At 46.5% G+C, this 19,025-nt stretch overlaps 1 protein-coding gene across 8 annotated transcripts in view; it reads left to right on the top strand.

Moving 5' to 3' along the window:
• The first annotated feature begins 1,818 nt into the window (after nucleotides 1-1,818).
• The window catches only part of RPH3AL (rabphilin 3A like (without C2 domains)), a 165,160-nt gene continuing 147,953 nt past the window's right edge, over nucleotides 1,819-19,025 (top strand). For 7 of the 8 annotated variants that reach the window (XM_073235055.1, XM_073235051.1, XM_073235054.1 and 4 more), the window contains exon 1: nucleotides 1,819-1,896. The gene's annotated coding sequence lies outside the window, so the exon portion shown is untranslated. Of the gene's footprint in view, nucleotides 1,897-2,259; nucleotides 2,460-19,025 lie in introns of those variants that run through there. The other variant, XM_073235049.1, reaches the window with a different exon arrangement.

The following is a 19,025-nucleotide window of genomic DNA, read 5'->3' as shown; positions in this document are numbered from 1 at the left end:
ACCCCCTCCGAACCCTGCTACTCTGTAGTCCCTCCTCTGCTTTTCTTTTGTATCTTATACAGTCACAGAGGTAGGAGGGCACAGTGGCCTTGTATGACCTTGGGCAAGTTACTTAAGGTGTTTATGTCTCAACTTGCATAGCAGTAAAATGGGGGTAAGCAAGGTCCTACTTCAGATGGTACCTGTGTACTGTGTGATCAGTATACAGTAACCAGCATGTTATGGAATGCATTTCGTTGAGATTATTTATGTTTCTTTCATCCCTACCTAATGAGGTTCTTGAAAAACACGTGTTTTACCCATTTTCCATATGCGGCGGATTTCAGTGCTCATCCATATGACATACCTGTTGCGGTCTCAGGAAAACCAAGTCTTTTTGGCAGCACAGGGGGCCAGTTTGCAGAAGCAACCAAAGAAAATTTGGAAAATTTGGGAAAGCCTCTTCATTAAGGTTACCAGGGTACCAGCTGGGGCTCACCCAAGCCTTAAAATCCAAGCAGGCATTGCTAATTCGAGGCACTTACCCTCTCAAGGCTCCCTGCCTTAGGCCTCACCCTCTCCTCGCTGTTCTGCCCTCTTGAAACACAGCCCTTCTTTCTGGTCCCCACCAAAGTCCACTCACACAAAAGTGTCAGTGTATGTCTTTCTCAGGTGGTCAGCAGTCCAATGGGAGGCTAGGTCAGCCCAGAGACTGCGAGCTCTCTGTCATGAGCTGTGCCAGCAGGGGTGGGAGCAACTCCTGGAGGGGTGGTTGTGGGGCGGGCAGGTGGGCTGCAGCCCTGAGGTTTAGGGTCAGCCCGGGGATGGCAGTGGTGATGACGATGTTAATAACTCCCGCCAGTTGAGCTCTTACTGGTGAACCAGGCCCTGGGTCAGAGGCTTCCCCTACATGATCTCATTCAATCCTCACAAAGGGATTATTATTATGTCCATTTTACCCATATAGAAACTGGGATTTTTTCATTAGCTACATTGGCGATTTGAATTTACATTAAATAAAATTATGTGAAATTTAAAAGTCCGTCCCGTGTGATGAATGGCTAGCCAACAGTACAGCAATATGACATCTCTGTAATGGCAGAAAGTTTCCTGGACAGTGTTAGCTTGGAGTGATCTGTTCACCTGCCCAGGATCACATCCTAAACGGATTGGGCAGACCAAGAGTCCAGACGGTGGTCTGCCCCAGGGACTGCTGCGTGCGTCTGGAAACCAGGGCTCCCGGCTTTGGTTATCGCTCAGAGAGCAGCTCAGGGACAAAGGCTAGTTTCTGGGGTTATCTCAGGAAATTATTTCATAAAGAAACGTTTCGGTTTAATTGTTTTCCTGGTAGAGAATGAAGGGTAATAGGATTTTAGCACTGCCCCTCCGTGCCTCCCGCTCCCACTCCCCAGGCACCCAAACCTCAGGGTGGGTGGAACTGTGGAACACTCCGGGTGCGCCTGAAATGGGCAGCCGGTTCAGCAGGCTGATGCAAGCTGGAGCGTTTTCGTGGCCGTTTCCTTTAGCGACTGTAGCAAGTTGCCTCAGTTTGCTCCTCCGTCCATGGGGCATTCATTTTCCACTAATACCCGTGGAGCTCCAGCCAGTGCCAGGCATTGTTTCCGGCCCGGGAACCCACACCTGCCCTCCTTTTGCCTCCTGGGGCTTCAGGCTTAGGGAAATGATAGCGATGGTATCCACAACCCAGAAGGAGCCGTCGGGCCCTGTTCCGTGGCGAGGACAGCCAGCTGGAGGGGCCCGAGCCAACCGGGTGAGCTCAGGCGGGGCTCTCCCGCCGGCGGCAGCAGGTCCCGAGCCGGAGAGGGGCGGGGCGGGGCGGGGCGGGAGCCCGGGGACCTGCGGCGGCCGCCAGAGGGCAGCCCGCGAGCGCGCCCGGCAGCGGGGCCCCGTCCCCAGGTAAGTCTGGCCGGAGCGGGGCCGCCCCCTCTCGGGGCCGGGTCTCTGAGGACTGGGGGGTGCGTCCGGCTCCGTGGCGGGGGCTGAGGGGGCGCTCAGGGACCCCGGATCGGCGGCCGGGACCGGGAGCGCTGGGCCCTTGCGGTGGGGGCGAGCCCCGGGGGCCGGCGGGGCGGGCAGGCCTGGCGCCGCCCTCCCGCCCCCGCCGCGCCCGCCGCGGGCCTCCCGGGAGCCTGGGGCTGGAGCCGAGCGGCCCGGAGCAGCGCCGGGGCCCGGCCCCCGAAACTTTGCGTTCCGAGCCCGGCCTGCGGCCTGCTGGGGGCTGGCTGGGGAGCTGGGGTGCGCCCGGAGCCGGGGGGCCGCGGGGGCGAGGCAGGGGCGGCTGCAGACAGCAGGCGGCGCTGGGGCGAGCATTCCCGGCGAGCGAGTCAACAAGTGCCGTGTTTACCGCGCGCCCTCCGGGGCGCGCACGTGCGGCTCCAGAGGCCTAGGAGTGGCGGCGGCCGGCGAGCCTGCGCGGGGGGCGGCGCGCCACTGCCCCGCTGCCCTCCGCCCTGCCCTAGGTGAGGATCCCACACCGCAGATGCCTGGCTTAGGGCACCATGGTGGGCCTGGGCCCCGGACTTTTGGTCTTTCGCCCGTGGTCAGGTGGTAAGGAGTGGATTCCGATGGCACGCTGGTGCCCAGGAGTGTGAGTGAGCGTAGGTAGGATGGAAGTATTTCTCACTGCCCAGACAGGATTCCTCTGTTCACCCTGTCCACCTCTTTCAGCCTGAGAATCTTGCTCGGGTTTGTTTTTCAGCTGTCCTGAAATCTCCCAGCGGTCAGGCCCACCTCTGGCTTCCCACCACTCAGAAGGTTTGGAGGAAGTGTTGAAATCCATGTAGGGCACCTCATTGCCTCCAGGATGAAGGTCCTGGGCTCACAATGGTGCCCGTGACACCTGCGCTGTTGTCGCTCTTGGACAGCAGCGAGGGCTGTGCTGGGAGGTTGCAAATTTTGTCCCCTGCCTGGGTGCTGAGAGGCTGAGGACTTGATTTTCCCGTTGGGTGGTCTAACACACCCCCGTCCCACCCGCAGAGGTTGGCCTGTGGAGAGGTGGAAACCCATCCTTCCTGAGATCGGGGCCGGGAGATGCTGGTGAATGATTGGGCGCCGTCGGTGTAGCTGCATGGGTACTGCTGACCCTTGTAGAAGTCTGGGTTGGGAGAGTCAGGGCTGTTCCTGCACACCCTGGTGAGAGCGCTGGCGGAGCCAGGGCTGCAGTCCACTCTCTCTGCTCCCCTCCTCCCCCACATCTCGAGAGAATGTGCCTGACCCGGTCCTCATGCTCCTCTATCCTCCTGCCTCTGACATCCACCTGGCCTCCCATCTCCTGGGGGTGGGGTGGGGAGTGCATGAAGCCATAAGCTTAGTTTCTTCTTTTCTCTCATCACATTTCCCCACAAGTTCTCTGCACCTGCTGCCTGCCTCAGGGCGCCAAGCCTCCCGCTTAATCCTCCCCAGCCTGGTGGCTGGCCCCACCACTTTGTTGAAACTGCTTTCCTGAAAATCATCTTGTTTCCAAACACTGCCCTTTCGTCGGCCTAGTCCTGTCTGGGAAGCAGACCCCTGTGCATACATGTCCTCTTTGCAGCCTTCTCTGCTGTGGTTTCTGGGGTGCCCCTCTCTCCTAGCTTTGTTGGTTTTTCACCATTGTTCCTTCTCTCCCCTGTCCCGTCTTTCCTGGGATGTTTTCCAAGGCCCCCAGTCTAGCCCCTCAAGGGAGCTCCCCCTCTCGGTTCTAGTTCCAGTCCTGGTTCCTTGGATGCCCCAGTGACCCCCCCAAACCCAGCACTGCCAAATCTGGCCTCCCCTCTCCTCCCAGGCAGCAGCCTTCACTTACTCCGCAGCAAGGGGGGTGTCTCTTCCTCTGTCACACTAGCCAGCTTTGCTCTCCAGTGTCTCTGCTGTTCTGGCCCCTTTGTGAACAGCCTACTGCTCCAGGTCTTGAACATCTCAAGCCAGAAGCCCCTTGCTGGTCTCTTTGATGCCAGAATCCCCTCCAGCCCCCACAATCCATTGGCATGTCACCTCTAGATTGATGGTCGCTGAGAGCTGCTTTTACTCTGTCGCTGACCCCCTATGAGAAATCTTCAGAGGCTCTGGGTTCCCTCCCACACAAAGCCCAATCTTCCCTCCTGAATCAGTTTCCAGTCTTGTGACTTCCCTCCCTCCTGTCATCGCACCCTTGCCCTTACCCTTTGCAACCCAGCTTAGGCACTGTTTTCCCTGGGAAAGATGTGCCACTTCCAGGCTGCACGGGGGACCCCTTTCTTGGCCTTCCCGCTTCACCTTGCCATCGTACAGCGGTCCACTGATTCCAGATCCCTTTGTATCCCTGAAGCCTGTGCCCTTTCTCCTGGATCCTCAGGCCTGGGCATCTGTTGGCATTCCATAAAGGGATTCCCACCCCAAACCCTCCAAGAAGACTCCCCCGTCGTCCTTCAGAGTCTGGGTAAAACCCCACCTCCCTGCTGCACTGTTCCAGCCTTCCAAATTCCCGTCCGTCCAAACACTCCTGCTGGGCTTATTGATGGACTCATTACAGTTCATGCCACCCGATTTAATACTTTGTTCGCTGCTATTAGCCTCCAATTGTATTATGGGTGTGAGAGAAGCTTTTCCAGCTCTTAACCATAGCAGCGGTTTATTGAGTGGTCATTAAGATTGGAGCGCTAAGCAGATCTTTCCTCTTTCCCTTGCGTGCGTTACTCTCGCAACATCCACGGGTAGGCGCTGTGATTGTCGTCTTCATTCTGCCCATGAGCATACAGACCCAGAGAGGTCCAGGGTCCTGTCTCAATCACATGGTTTGTAGAGGGCAGAGAAGAGGTTGGAACTCAAGTCTGACTCCCAACACTTTCTCAATACTAGGATTTACTGTTTGTCTAGGCAAACGCGTGCTTCAGTCCAGCAAGTGTGTTACAGGTCCTCTTGGCACCTTGGCCCAGGTATGCGGGGTGAGGCTTGGTCAGCTTGGAACTCTGCTGGGCTCCGGGAAAGGACTTTGCAACAGAACTGATGGTTAATGGTGAGACAGGTGACTTGGGGAGGCTGTGACATCCGTCTTGGAGGCCTTCGAAACAGGGCGTGTGTGTGTTTAAGTATGAGTTGTGGAATAGAGAACCCTACAGAGGCTCTGGGGTCATTTTTGTCCCTTAAGCCACTTTTAGATGCTTTTTTTTTGGTAAACAAAATCAGCCCTGCCACCCCAAACAGTAAGGCCTTCAACTAAGTTTCTTGGTCTTTCCTTCACTCTGCAGGTCACTGTCATTAGAAAATGAATTCCTGCTGTGAAATACCAGTTGCCATGGCAACCAGTAGTTGGAGGCCCATAGTCTGTTACTCCTAGGTCTCTGCACTGTGTGCTTTGAGGAGCTTTGTACATCTTTGTCACATAAAAACAAAAAACAAAATTTTACCCCACTTGACTTTTGTGTAGATGCTTAAAAAAGTTTGTTTTTTTTTCAGTCAGTGATTTCTGGGCCCTGTCGGTGCCCCAGCAGCTTGCTGCTGACACACCATTAGTGATGACTCTGGACCGGTGCCCCCAAGCTGAGGTCACGCTTGGAGTGAAATCCAGCGCCCTGTGGGTGGAAGGGCACCACACATCCTTGGTGACTGGGGAGTCAGAGGGAGAGAGTGGTTTGTGTGGTGAGGAGGGCTTTCAGTGCAGCTCTGCTCCCGCTGGCGGTGGTGAAATTCTTCTCCTTTCAGTTGCCTTGCTCAGCAGCCCTGGCAGGGGCCCCCGGGACAAGGTGCCTCAGGGATGCCAAGAAAGACAGGATGCCTTTGGCAGAATCACGTCTGCTAACACTGAGTGCTCACTGTGTGCAGATGCAGCTCCTTTATTTATTCCTCAGCCAAAGAACTTAAAAGCACTTTTATTATCCCCGTTTTACAGGTAAGCGACCTGATGACAGAGAGGTTAAATGGCTGCCCAAGGGCACACAGCAAGTAGGTGGGAGAGTCGGGCTTTAGTCCTAGTAAGTCTGGGCCCTCTGGCCAATGCTCATTTCTTGGCGCCATCTAGGCAACTGAAGGGCTCCATGTGAAAAATGAAAGGGTAAATTGGAGAGTTGGAGCAGGTTGGCCTTGTCAAGATTTGAGGCCTAAAGCAGTGGTTTTCAACTTTTTAAATCTTATGGTGGGCCAAAGGCCGTGTGAAAAGGCATGTACCAGAATGTTCGTAGGAGCACTACGTGTAATAGTGAAAGGGCTGGGAATCATGCAACGTCCAACCAGCAGTAGAATGGACAGGTACACTGGGGGGAGTACACGCAGCAGATGCTATACCGCAGTGAGAATGAACAGTCTGCAGCCGCCTGGGACAACATGGATTAATCACACAAACACTGTTGAGCCAAGGAGCCAGACGAAAAAGAGCACATACGGCATGATTCCATTTATAAAGAGTGCAAAAAAGGCAAAATGAATATAAGGTGTTGGAAGTCAGGGTAGTGGGTTCCTGGAGGCATTAGGAAGGCTTCTGGGGGCTGGTCGTGTTTGGTTTCTTTATTTGGATATTGGACACATTGATGTGTTCATATTGTCAAAATTCAATTATTATGTGTACTTCTTTATATGTGTGTCATTACTTCCATAAAATCTACCCAAACAAGGAAAAAGGCAGCAGTGACCCTAAACCCAGGCTGTTCCCTTGTAGGGCTTTACCGTACCTGAAACCTTCTATTTCTAGTGACAGGAGAGGTGACATCAGGGTGAGTACCTAGGTTCAGGGGTGGGGGGCAGCCCTGAGGATGTGGACTCAGGGCAGCTTAGCTCGATTTCCTCATGTCCCCCCCCCTCCACTCCATGGGGCTTGGGGAGAGCTTGCTAAGCTAGGAGGTGGGTGATTGAGTCCTGCCGAGTCCATGAGTGGCCCTTCTCTCTCTGCTCTGATGCCTGGGGGAAAGTGAGGTGATATGTATTGTCTTCTGCTGGTTGTGGGGTGTCAGCTTGGCCTGAAGAAGCTATAGAATATTGCCGGTACTACAGCCCCCAGCACAGACATCCTCAACCCTCTGACAGCAGTGAGCTGCCTGAAAACATGAGCATTTCAAGGACTGTGCCAGCCTGTAAAGTAAGCGGTACTCGTTGGGAGAGCAGCTCCTTTCACAAGGCAGTCCTGTGCTGCTAAAAATACCAGAGCACCTTATGTAAGACTGAGCTACGTACTTGGCACTTATGTAAAGGCACTTAGTATTCAGTGGACAGTTGATCAGTGGGGTGTTGCAGTGAGAGCTGTGGGTATCATCATGAAGTTGCGGTGCACTTGCCTGTGATGAGGGTGCAGGATCGTCAGTCTCCAGCCCTGCCTGGCTCACACGGCTGTACTCAAGCCCAACATGGTGCATTTTCATCTTTGGGTCTGGCCTATCCAATCAGTTGAGTTGATGTCAGAGTTTATCAAGTTTACTCTTGCTCAGCCTCCATCCCCTCCTCATTCACTGATAGCACATCCTCTGACTCACAGAGATGCAATGTCTTGGAGTTAGAAGGGCATCCTCCTGTTTTAGTCCCCTTCATGCATAGTCAAGAGGAGTGGTCATTTGGTCTGTGCTTGGATGTTGCCGGTGACCAGGGCAGTTCATCTTGTTGGGTGATGGTTTCTGTAGTGAGGAAGAGTACTGGAACAAAACTAAGGCCCGCAGTGTACCAGGTGGGCCAAAATGCCAGGCTGAAACTGACAAAAGGAATTTCACAGGGATCAGATTTATAAGCCACAGGATCTGAGGCTTAGAAAAGAACATCAGAAGGACAGCCGTGTGGCAGGGCCTGTTAAAAAATGCACCTGTCCTATGACATAGAAATGCTACTTCTCAGGATCTTCTCTAAAGAAACCCCAGCATGTGTGCACAGGTGGAAAATTCTGAGACAATCTCTATGGCAGTTTGCAGAGCTGAGAAACTGAACACAGTTTGAACACTCACTAGTGGTCAGATAGCTACTTAAACTCAAACTTTGGTACTTGGGAATTAAATGCACCTTTAAAAAGGAATTCAATTTTTACATAACACTATAAAAGGACCCCCTTCTAACTCCAAGGCATTGCATCTCTGTGAGTCAGAGGATGTGCTATCAGTGAATGAGGAGGGGATGGAGGCTGAACAAGAGGAAACTTGGTAAGATTGTAAGATGAAGAAAGCAAGTTCCAATGTTATAAATATACTATGTGGTCCTTCTGAGAAATATATACATGTAGTCCTTCATACTTTTTATAAACAAAAAGATGTAACATACCCCTACATGTAAAAGCATAAAAAAAGGTCTGGAAAAATACATTCCAAACTTACAATAGCTATTATCTCCAGGGAAGGGGGAAGAGGATGAGGAGTGTGTGTGTGTGTGTGTGGCGGGGGTGGGGTGGTAGGGATGATCAAAGAAAAATTTAGCCTATGTGATATTTAAAAATTTTTAAATAATTTTATTGATGTCTACTTCATATACCTTAAATAATTCACTCATTTTAAGTATGCAGTCTGTTTTAAATTCTTAAAAGGAAAAGTAGTCATAATATTAAAAATTAATGTCTAGTCTAGTCCCCTTCCTGACACAAGAAACCTTCCTCAGTCCATCTGAGTCATGGATGGACTGTGACAGGAAGCTCAGTATATAGTGTTTTGCATTTAGGGGCAGCTCATCAAAAGAGAATTTTTTTCCTCTTTGGAGCTGAGGTTTGCCTCCTTGTCACTCTGCCTCAGATAAGTCTTCCCTTTTCCACAGGGCAGGATTTTTCCTCGTGCAAGATCCCCATCAGGCCTGCTTCCTCCAGAGAGAAGTACTCACCTCTTTCTGGGAATCCTTGTAGAGTCTCTTAGGTAATACGCCAGGCTGTGCGAGGCACCTGGCTCGGAAACATCCTCCTAAAGTTGTGCAGAACTGGACCCTGTGCCCCCCCAATGCTGCTTGACCACACATAATACTTCTTAAAAACAATGGTCATTTTTTTGAATTATAAAAGTAATTCATATTCATTGTGGAAAATTTAGAAAATACACAAAGACACAAGAAGAAAATAAAAATCTGTGTGTTCCAACTTACAGTGATAAACACTTTAATGTTTAAAAATTGAGATCATTCTGAGGAGGGAGATGTCTAGGCTGGCATGTGCATACAGTGAGACAACGAATTTGACCAGATCTGTACTGTTGGAACTCAACCAGGAGTTGGGAGGGGTGCAAGTTGTAGCACTCCAAAAGCTCATGACTATAGACTATCTATGGTTAAAAGAACATATGGGATGTGAACAGATCCCAGAAATGGGCTGCTTTAATTTGTCTGATGATTCAAGTACAGTTGGACAATATCCATCATATCATAGAAAAATTTTCACAAATGCCTAGGGTGCCTAAATGGTTTTCTTGGCTTCACTGGAGATGGATGGTAATTATAGATTTGCTTTGTTTATGTCACCGTATTCCTATTATGTTAATATGTGTGTGCAAATTAGTTAGTAGTTTAAAACCTATACATACTTAAGGTACTCTACAAGAAGATATGTCAAAGAAATAATCAATCCTCCCATGTTTCCTTCATATGCTACATCTATAGCTTTTCTTCTTCCTTCCTAATTACAACCCTTAAATAGAATTCGTGCCTCATATCGAATTTACCGAGTATCATAATTCCTCCAGGTGGTAAAGATACCTCGAGACAAGTGCTGGGCATAGAAGCCACAGGGCATAAATCTGCAAAGAAGTAAAAAGCTAACCTTTGCAAACAATATGGCTTCTCTCTCACTTACCAACTTTACATTTCCCTGTATGGCCCCGGAAGATGACTGGTTAGCCAGAGACGGGTAAGATTCCTCAAGGGAGGAACAACCTAAGACAGGCACAGTCGCAGGGGGGCCATCAGGTGAGAATTTGGGGATCAACAGAGGTGAGGCTCAGAACCTCACCCCCCCTGCTTTGAGAGAAATCTTCTGCATCCGTGGATGTCTTGCTGCCCTTGTCTATCCTGGATTAATACTTAGTCCATAGGCACACACCTGATCATCTGATCATCTACATTTGCCTTCTTACAGCACTAAACTATGTTTTCTACCTTTATCTTGCATCTACCTACCACTTCAGCATTTTATTAAAAATAAAAAAAATAATAATAATAGGAGAAATGTGGGATCAACATATAAATCAAGTACAAAAATCAAACGAATATTCATATTTGACCTGATTGTTTATAGGTCATAATGCATGATCAAAACCGAAAGTTGCTGTGATGAATGCCCTTGTACTGTTCACCATGTAAGAATTTATTCACTACGTAAGAATTCGTTCACCATGTAAGAACTTGTTTGTTATGCTTCAGAAGATTGGAGACTGACGAGAATTAGGCTTGAGATGGATTAATGATTGTACATTGAGCGTTGTCCCCCCTATACTGAATTTTATTGTTGTTAAACAACCATTTGATCAATAAATATGAGAGATGCCCTCTCAAAAAAAAAAAAAAATTGAGATCATTCTACATAAATGGTTTTATAACCTGCACTTTATTTGACATGTTTACTTACCTGTAAGAATATTGACTGACATATGCGTAACACATTTTTTCTCAGTTTGGTGTTTGTTTTTATTATTGTTATTTTTAACCATAGAGAAGTTTCTAATGTCTTTGTGATACTGTGGACTGAATGTGTTCTCCCAGAATCCAAATGCTGGAGCACTAATTCCCAGTATAATAGTATTTGGGGATGGAGTGTTTGGGAGGTAATTAAGGTTAAATGAGGCCATGAGGGTGGGGCCCTTGTGATGGGATTAGTGGTCTTACAAGGAGGGACACCAGAGAACTGCCTCTCTCCTCTGTACACACCGAGGAAAGGCCGGGTGAGCATAAAGCAGTAGGGCTATGGTGTTCAAGCCAGAGGGAGAGTTCACACCAGGAACCATTACTGGTCGGCACCTTGATCTTGAACTCCCAGCCTCCAGAACTGTGAGAAATAAATGTCTGCTGTTTAAGCCACTCAGTCTCTGTGGTATGCAGTCATGCAGCCTGAGCTCGTACATGGGGTCCATCAGTCCTTGCAGTCTGGCGCTTCTTCCTTTGCTTTGGGTCTCAAAGGTCCTCTGCACCCCAAGGTCAGATACATAGTCACCTGTATTTTCTTCTGGTTCTTTGGTGTCAGCTTTTCCATTCAGCATTGTCTTTGACATCCAATTCTTATTTCAATTGAAACTTACGTTGGTTTATGATGTAAGATAAGACCTTGATTTTCTTTCTTTCTGCCCACCAGTTCTTCCAGTTTAGTGTCTTTCTCCAGCAGCTGTATTTTAAATTTAAATTTATTTTTTGAATATACAAATACACATTGCAGTCATTTTGTTTAAAATTCAGAAGATATGAAAAGCACACGGGGAGAGTCTCCCTCCTCCCTTGTCCCTTAAGCCTCCCAGGTCCAGTAACTGGTGTTACTAGTCACTGGGTGTTACTAGGTTATAGGTTTTGGTTTCAGACATTAGATAACCAACTGTCCCCCTTCTTCCAAGTGACTTTAATGTTAGCCTTATCATAGTGTACAAACATGATAGCTTCCAGGCATTTTGGGGGTTTTCCTTATTAATCTCTTTTTCTTCCACTATCACATTTTCTATTATGACCTTGCGTAGTATAACCCCCAGCAGTGCAAATTTTCTCAAAATTTCCTCAATTTGTGCTTGCCTGTTTGTTCATTCTTCTTAGGAAATTTACAATCTTTTAAAAGTTTTTCTACAAATATCATTAGAATCAAGTTTGGACTTATATTATACTTATGTACTAATAATAATACTGAATTTTCCTGCCTAGAAACATGCTCAGTCCTGTATTTATTTATGTCTTCTTTTCTATCATCACATCTTTTCTAACACCTGGTAAAGTTTCATAGATTTCTTTATGGAAGTTGTGAACATTTCTTGTTAAGTTTCTTCTAGGTGTTTTATGTTTTTGTTGCTAGGTAGGGAATAGGATTTTTTTTTTTACTTGCAATGATATTGTTGGAATATAAGACAGTTATTGATTTTTTTTAAAGTACTGTGAAAATATATATGTAAAAGAGCAAATAAAACATCTATGTTAATGTTTAAAGAAGAGCAGTAAAGCAAACATGCCCAGGCAGCTTAAGAAATAGAGCACTAGTAGGCCTTTAGAAATTGCATCTCCTTGAGTGGATCTTCTCTCCCCATCCGCTGGGGATACACTAACCTGAATTTTGTTACCAGCTGTTCTTTATAGCTTTACCATATAAGTTTATATCCTTAAACAATACACCATTTGATTTGTATATGCATTTGAAGTTTTATAAATGGAATCACACTGTATTCCAGTTTTTTCAATAGGTACATTTGTGTGTGTGTGGTTGAGATTCATCCTGTTGTCGACGTAGCTGTAGTTTATTCCTAACTGCTATGTGTGAAGATACTCAATTTATCCCTTCCACCTGTTGATGGGAAGCTGGTTGTTTCTGCTTTTTTGTTACTATTGCAGACATCCTTCCTATGTATGAGTTCTCCAGGATGTGTACTTGGGAGTAGAATTATAAGGTCATAGGCTCTGTGCACCTTCACTGCTGGAGGTTTTCCGAAGTCTGAAGCAAAGTGCATTCCCTCCAGCCCTGGACCAGAGCTCTTGTTTACATCCTCACCAGTACTTAGTATCATCCACACCTTTAGTTTTTGCCCATCTGGTGAGTATGAGCCAGTACCTCATTTTGGCTTGAATTGGCATCTTGATGATCACTGCTAAGGTCAAATGTGTTTATAGGCTATTTGTGTTTCCTCATTTACACCCCTGTACTTTTCATCGTCCATTTTTTTTTCTGTTAGATTTGTTTTCTCCTCCCCCAGGGCACCCCTATTAGATTATTGCTGATTCATAAATGAATCATATCCACATTCTGGTCCTAATCCTTTTTTTATTATGGGTTGCCAATACTTCTCTCAGTTGTGTCTTGCTTTTTCACTCTCTTAATAGCATCTTTTGATGAAAAAACAGTCAAAGCTTAAGTCAGCAAGTTTATCATTAACTAAAGCTCCATATTTGTTTATATTTCTTTTGTGGTAAAATGTGCATGCAGTGAAATGCACAAATCTCTCGTGTTCCATCTGATGAGTTCAGGTTAAGTGCATGCACCTATGTAACCCAAACCCTTAGCAAGATAGAGAACGTGACCATCACCCCAGGAAGCTCCCTCATGCCTTCTCCCAGGCAGTCAACTCCCCGCTCCCCCAGAAGCAACTGTTCTGATTTTTGTCCACCGGGGATCGGCTTTGCCTGAGCTAGAGTTTCATGTAAGTGGCTTCATACAGAATGTCCTTTCTCCAAGGCTTCTTTCACTCTCCCTGGTTTGTGTATCAGTAACTGCTTCATTCTTATTGCTGAGTAGTGTTTCATAGTATGAATATATTTAAAAAAATAACTTTCTTATGTTCCAGCAACATCCAACAAACAAATATTGAACTTTATTCAGTTAGTTATTGAATGAACTGAACTTCTGTTGTTAGATTGCTGGGTCATAGGTTAAGTGTAACTGTTTTTTTTTTTTTGAAGCATAGGATCGATTCAGAAAAGTGCAAACATCCTAAGTGTGCTGCTTGAATGATTTTAATTTGTACCGTGAACACAGCCATGCAGCTATCACATAGGTCAAGCTAACCACACGTAGCCCAGGCTGGTTTACGCAGCTGGGCTGTCCATTCTGGAATCTGAAACCTGAGCTAAGTGAGGCGAGGGGGAAAGGATATTGGAGCCATTTATTCCCACAGTGGCAGTGATGAGACTTTGAGGTTCAGACTCTTAGAGCTACCAGAGTTCCTATTTTCTTCCACATCAGGATTTTCAGCCTTCCCATCCATTCTGAGCTACTAGGCATCCGTCCAGTAAATTTGTATCAGTCAGACCTGGTTTCTGTTGCTGGCAACCAAATAATTCTGGTGGATACAGCATGCCCAACCACTACCACCAAAATTTTAATGGAGTGCTAACACTCAGGATAGAAGCTGCCTTTAACCAATTTGTGAGTGTTTAACATGACCCCATTTGAACCCTTGGATTTCTGGACTGACATGATGGCTCTCAAACAGGTGGTCTCTTTAGATCTAACTTAAAGTTGCAGCAAAGCTGCTTCAAACATTAGAGCTTAGCAAATTTTTTTTTTCCCCCATAACTTTAAATATAGTTTGCAATTTGGGGACAATTTTCTCTTAGTCCCCAGTGGAAAGGTAATGGAGAATGCTGGCTTAATTTAGAAAGTGAAATGTAAGGGTATATATTATTTTCTGGACTTCATTTTTGGAAACCAGTTTTATTTCTCTTGCTCTTTGAGTACCGGGCGGAGGGGAAGGGGGTAGATGAGGGGTGTTGGGTGCAGAGATCAGAAAACAAAGGCTAGGTCCAAAGTTCTTTCATGCCATCCCTCGGGGACCATTTGCTTAAGAAGGCTCAAGGTCTAAATTGTTCTGTTCTAAGTGGGGCCTCATTTAAAAATAAAAAAGGAAATGAATTCATTTCTGCTTTCTTTTTTAATGTCATTGAGTCGCATGGATTAGTGACATGAAATGACCCAATTTCGACTGGTCTCAGAGTTGTCACAGCGCTTGTCCTTGTTAATGTCAGGGTCTGGGAAAGTGTTTGATCAAGGAAAAGGTGCCTTGGGTGAAATTCACCAACTAAAGGTCAGGGATCTAAATTCTTTTGTACCCCAAATGGCAAAAATCAGCCCAGGCTTGTCTCAGAGCAGCCCCCACGGTGCCTGCATCTCCCCCATCATGATTCCATGGCCCATCCTCAAAGCCTGTCCCTGCAGTGACCTTCTTGGCCTGCCAGTTCTAATCCTGCTGGCAGTTTTCCAGAAGCCACTGCTTAGGATCTGATGACCCCCATCTAGGCATGAAGACCTTCCTCCTCTTCTGGGTGTGTTAGGACCTTACACTTTTGACTTGAGCTCAGCAGGAATGGGACATGGGTCTATACCGTACAGTCTCCCCACTCCAGGCTACCGCAGAGCAGGTAACTAACTGCTTTGAGAATCTTGCCTGGGCAGAGCTGTGAGGGGGTGTAGACCAAACTGTGTGGGTCTGCAAAGTCCCCTTTGCAGGTGGAGTGCCATGTGACGGCACCACAAGGAAGAGTGCTTTGGTTTGTGTGGCTTATGATGGCCATGTTCTAACACAGACATGAAGTGTCTTATTTTCCCATCATCAGTTTATAATGATGAATCTTGAACACCTGAAGGATAGCTGCTTCTCATTCCACACAGTGTCTCATGGGTTGGGATGGCCTCCATCTTCCCACAAATCCATCTTCAGGTCTGGGGGTCAGATGATGAACTGGGTCACCTTTGACAGGGTGATGGGGGATAATTTGGCAGAGGGAGAAATGGGGGGTAAGAAGGCCCTATATGGAATCTAAATTGCACTTACAAAATGGAAACTGTGTCCAGGTCGCTCTCTGAGGTCAAGGAAGAGAGGACAGACTAAGGGAGCAGCCCAGACCTAACTGCAGGCTCCCCTTGCTTTGGGTGGACCTGATTTCCAGAGCGTGGGTCACTTGGCAGCTATTAGGGGCTTGCACTCCAGGGCTCATTGCCTTAGAGAAGCATCACTCTCAGTGGTGAGTTCTGCCAACAGATATGGAATGTGGATTGAGCATTAGTGCTGGAATCTGGGGCAGACACGGGGAATGGACAGCTTGTGGAGGCAGATCTGGAGGACCTGGAAGCAGATGCACTTGGAGGAGGGCTGGGTGGCGAGGAGGGAAATGTGCTGGCAGTGTGGGTTTGGTGGGGGCAGGAAGGTAAGGCACCTCTCCAGAAGTTGGCAGGTAGAAATCCAGGGAGGCTGTTTGCAGGAGGCTCACCAGGAATGGGGTCCCGACAAACAAGCTAAGCCAGTAATGGGCAATCTTAGGACAGGAGGTCTTCAGAAGTGTGGGAGGTGAGGCCTCAACAGAGAAGAGGGTCCATCAGCCTGTGGCCGGCCCAGAGACAGCATCCTGCTGCTCAGGGACTGTAGGCTGGCAGTGGGTCCAGCACGAGCAAAGCAGAATCTGGATTGCTTAGTGGCTGTGGGCTTGGGCCCTGGGTTCAGACCTGGGGCTTTCATCCTGGCTGTATCATTTCCTCACTCTGTGGCCTGGAGAAGTTGTTTTGCCTCCATGGGCCTCAGTTTCCTTACCTGTAGAGTGGAAGTAATAATAGTATGTCTCTTATTTAGAACAATGCTTGGCATGTGGATGGTCATTCTATTATTGTTAGTATTGGTATTGTTAAGTCTCAATGCTAATCAATATTAGTATTGTTAGAGAGATGGGTATCATTTTGGCCCTGGAGCTGCCTGGGAATAGGGTTCACACTAGGACTGGAGGGCCGCTGCCTTGATTTCATATCAAATTCTATAACCCACACACTCACCTTGTGTCTGTGGCTGCTGGAAAGCTTGGGAGTCAGATGTGTTCCTCAGTTTAATGATCAGATTTCTGGTGACATCTCCTCTTCCTGCTTTCTGCCTGGCCTCTGTTCTCTCTGATCCTTAAATTGTATATTTTTTATTGTGTTTAGCTCCTAAGCTGCCTCAAGCCCTCCTTGAAACAGGCAGCTGTAAGTTTTGAATGAATAAATATAATTTCAGCTCAAACGCTGAATCAGAGTTATAATACAAGGAGTTATGCTCTGCCTGCCCATGTCCCTGTCCCTTCCTCTTTGCCTGAGTCTGGGGAATCAGTTGAGGCTGTAAGAAGGATCAGCCCCTGGGACAGGTTAGGGTGCACCCTCCTTCCCAGCTCCAGAGCAGAGAAAACTGCAGATTTTTCTGGCTGTTAATGTGCGCTCTCAGGCATAGTGGAGGGATTGGTAAGAGGGTGGGTGGGGGAGGACAAACACTAACCCTTACCAAGCCCTGCTGTGTACCTGGCATGGTGTGGGTGCCTAGTGCACTCCAGGCTGCTCCAGGAGGCTGCTACTAAAGGTGAATATTTCAGTTGTGCCATTGTATAATTCTGGGGAATTTATTTTGTAAATCTGGAGGAGGGGTGTGGTGCTGCCATAGGATCGGTCTGGCCTCTATTGTGGGCCATATGAAGGACCAGATGTAAGACCTTCTGCAGGACTTCCTCCCACTCTTCAAACTTGCCAGGGCATATTTCTCAGTCATCTATTGCCATAATATTGCTGCATAAGAAACCACCCCAAAACCCACTGGCATATGGCAGTAAGTATTTACTCCCCTCTCACATATCTGTGGATTGGGTGAGGTCTGGCTGACCTAGGCTGCTCTCAGTGGGACTTGTTGGCTCAAGCTGTGAGTTAGGTTTAGGTCTATATCATGTGTCTTTTATCCCACTTGGACTAATGACCACCAAGGCATGTTTGTATCATGGTGACAAGCAGGTGTGCGGTATAGCAAGCTCAGTTGCACAAGCACATTTGAAGCCTTTGCTCACTTCATATCCACTAACATCCCATTGGCCAAAGCAAACCATATGGCCAATCACAAGCCAAGGGGCAGGGAGGTACCCTACCCACCATTGAGCATGGCAGGTGTGGCTATCTCATACTATTATAGGGAGTGAAGAATTGACACCAGTAATTCAGTTTGCTTTTTAATGAGTTTTTAATGTAAAAAAGGGCCTGACCTAGTCAAGGAAGAGATGGTTGAGCACAGTATTGTAGAGTAAGACTTGTTTAGGCAAATGATCCTTAATAAGACTAACAGCTGACTCCTCATCAGAAACTATGAAAGCCAAAAGGCAGTAAGATAACAGAGTCAAAGTACTGAAGGAAAAAGCCTATCAACCAAGAATTATATATCCAGAAAAATCTGTCCTTCAAAAATGAAGAAATGAAGACATCCAGATAGATGAACCCTGGATTTATTGCTGTCAGACATGCCCTAAATACTAAAGGGAGTCCTTCAGGCTGAAATGAAAGGACATTAGACAGGCACTCCAACCCATGTGAGGAAATCAGGAGAACCTTTGGAGCTATAAATATGTTGTTTGTAACTCTTTTCTTCTCTCTGCTAGACCAATAATTGTAAAACTGTGTTGACAGGCTTTTAATGTACAAAGATGTAATTTGTATAACAAGAAAAGCACAAAGGAAGGGGGGAGGAAACAGAGCTATATTAGAGCAAAGCTTTTGTATATATTGAAGTTAAGTTGACATTAAGCAAAGGTAGATTATTAAAGTTAAAATGTTAATTGTAATCTCCAGGACAATCACTATGAAAATATTTTTAAATATGTAATAAAAAAGATTTAAAATTGTATGCTAGAACATATCTAACACAAAAGAAAGCAGTAATGTAAGAATATAAGAATAAAAAGACACGACATAGAAAACAAATAGCAAAATCCCTGATAATATAATTATCAGTAATTGCATTAAATGCAAATGGATAAACACTGCAATAAAAAGATGAACACAATGGATTAAAAAAAACCTCTATGCTGTGTACAGGATACTACAGGATACACACTTTACATTCATATATATAAGTGGAAAATAAAGGGATGGGAAAAAATATGCCATGCAAACAATAACTAATGGAGAGCCCAGGTGGCTGTGCTAATTGCAGACAAAATAGACTTTAGGACAAAAATAGTTATGAAAGACAAACAAGGACATTTTGAGATGATAAAATGGTCAATCTATCAGGAAAACATACCAATAATAGGCACAAATGCTTCTAACAACAGACTCCCAAGTATGTGGAGTACAAGCTAGCAGAAATGAAAGGGGAAATAATTGAACAGTAGTAGTTGGAGACTTCAAGGTTCTACTTTCAATAATGGTTAGAACAGCTAGGCAGAGAATCAACAAGGAAATAGAAGACTTGAACAACACTGTAAGCCAAGTAGACCTAACAGGCATCCACAGAACACTCCACCAAACAATAGCAGAATACACATTCTTCTCAAGTGCACGTGAAGTGTTCTCCAGGACAGACTTCATGTTAGGTTATGAAACAAGTCTTAATAGATTTAAAAGGACTAAAATCATACAAAGTATGTTCTCTGACTACAGTGGAGTGAAATTAGAAGCCAATAACAAAAGAAAATTTGGGAAATTCACAAATATGTGGAAAGTAAACACACCTAAATAACCAGTG

Source organism: Manis javanica, chromosome 4 (assembly GCF_040802235.1).
Source record: "Manis javanica isolate MJ-LG chromosome 4, MJ_LKY, whole genome shotgun sequence".
Lineage (NCBI taxonomy): Eukaryota > Metazoa > Chordata > Mammalia > Pholidota > Manidae > Manis > Manis javanica.
Note: the sequence above shows the minus strand (reverse complement) of the source record. Positions and strands in the feature narration are given on the sequence as shown.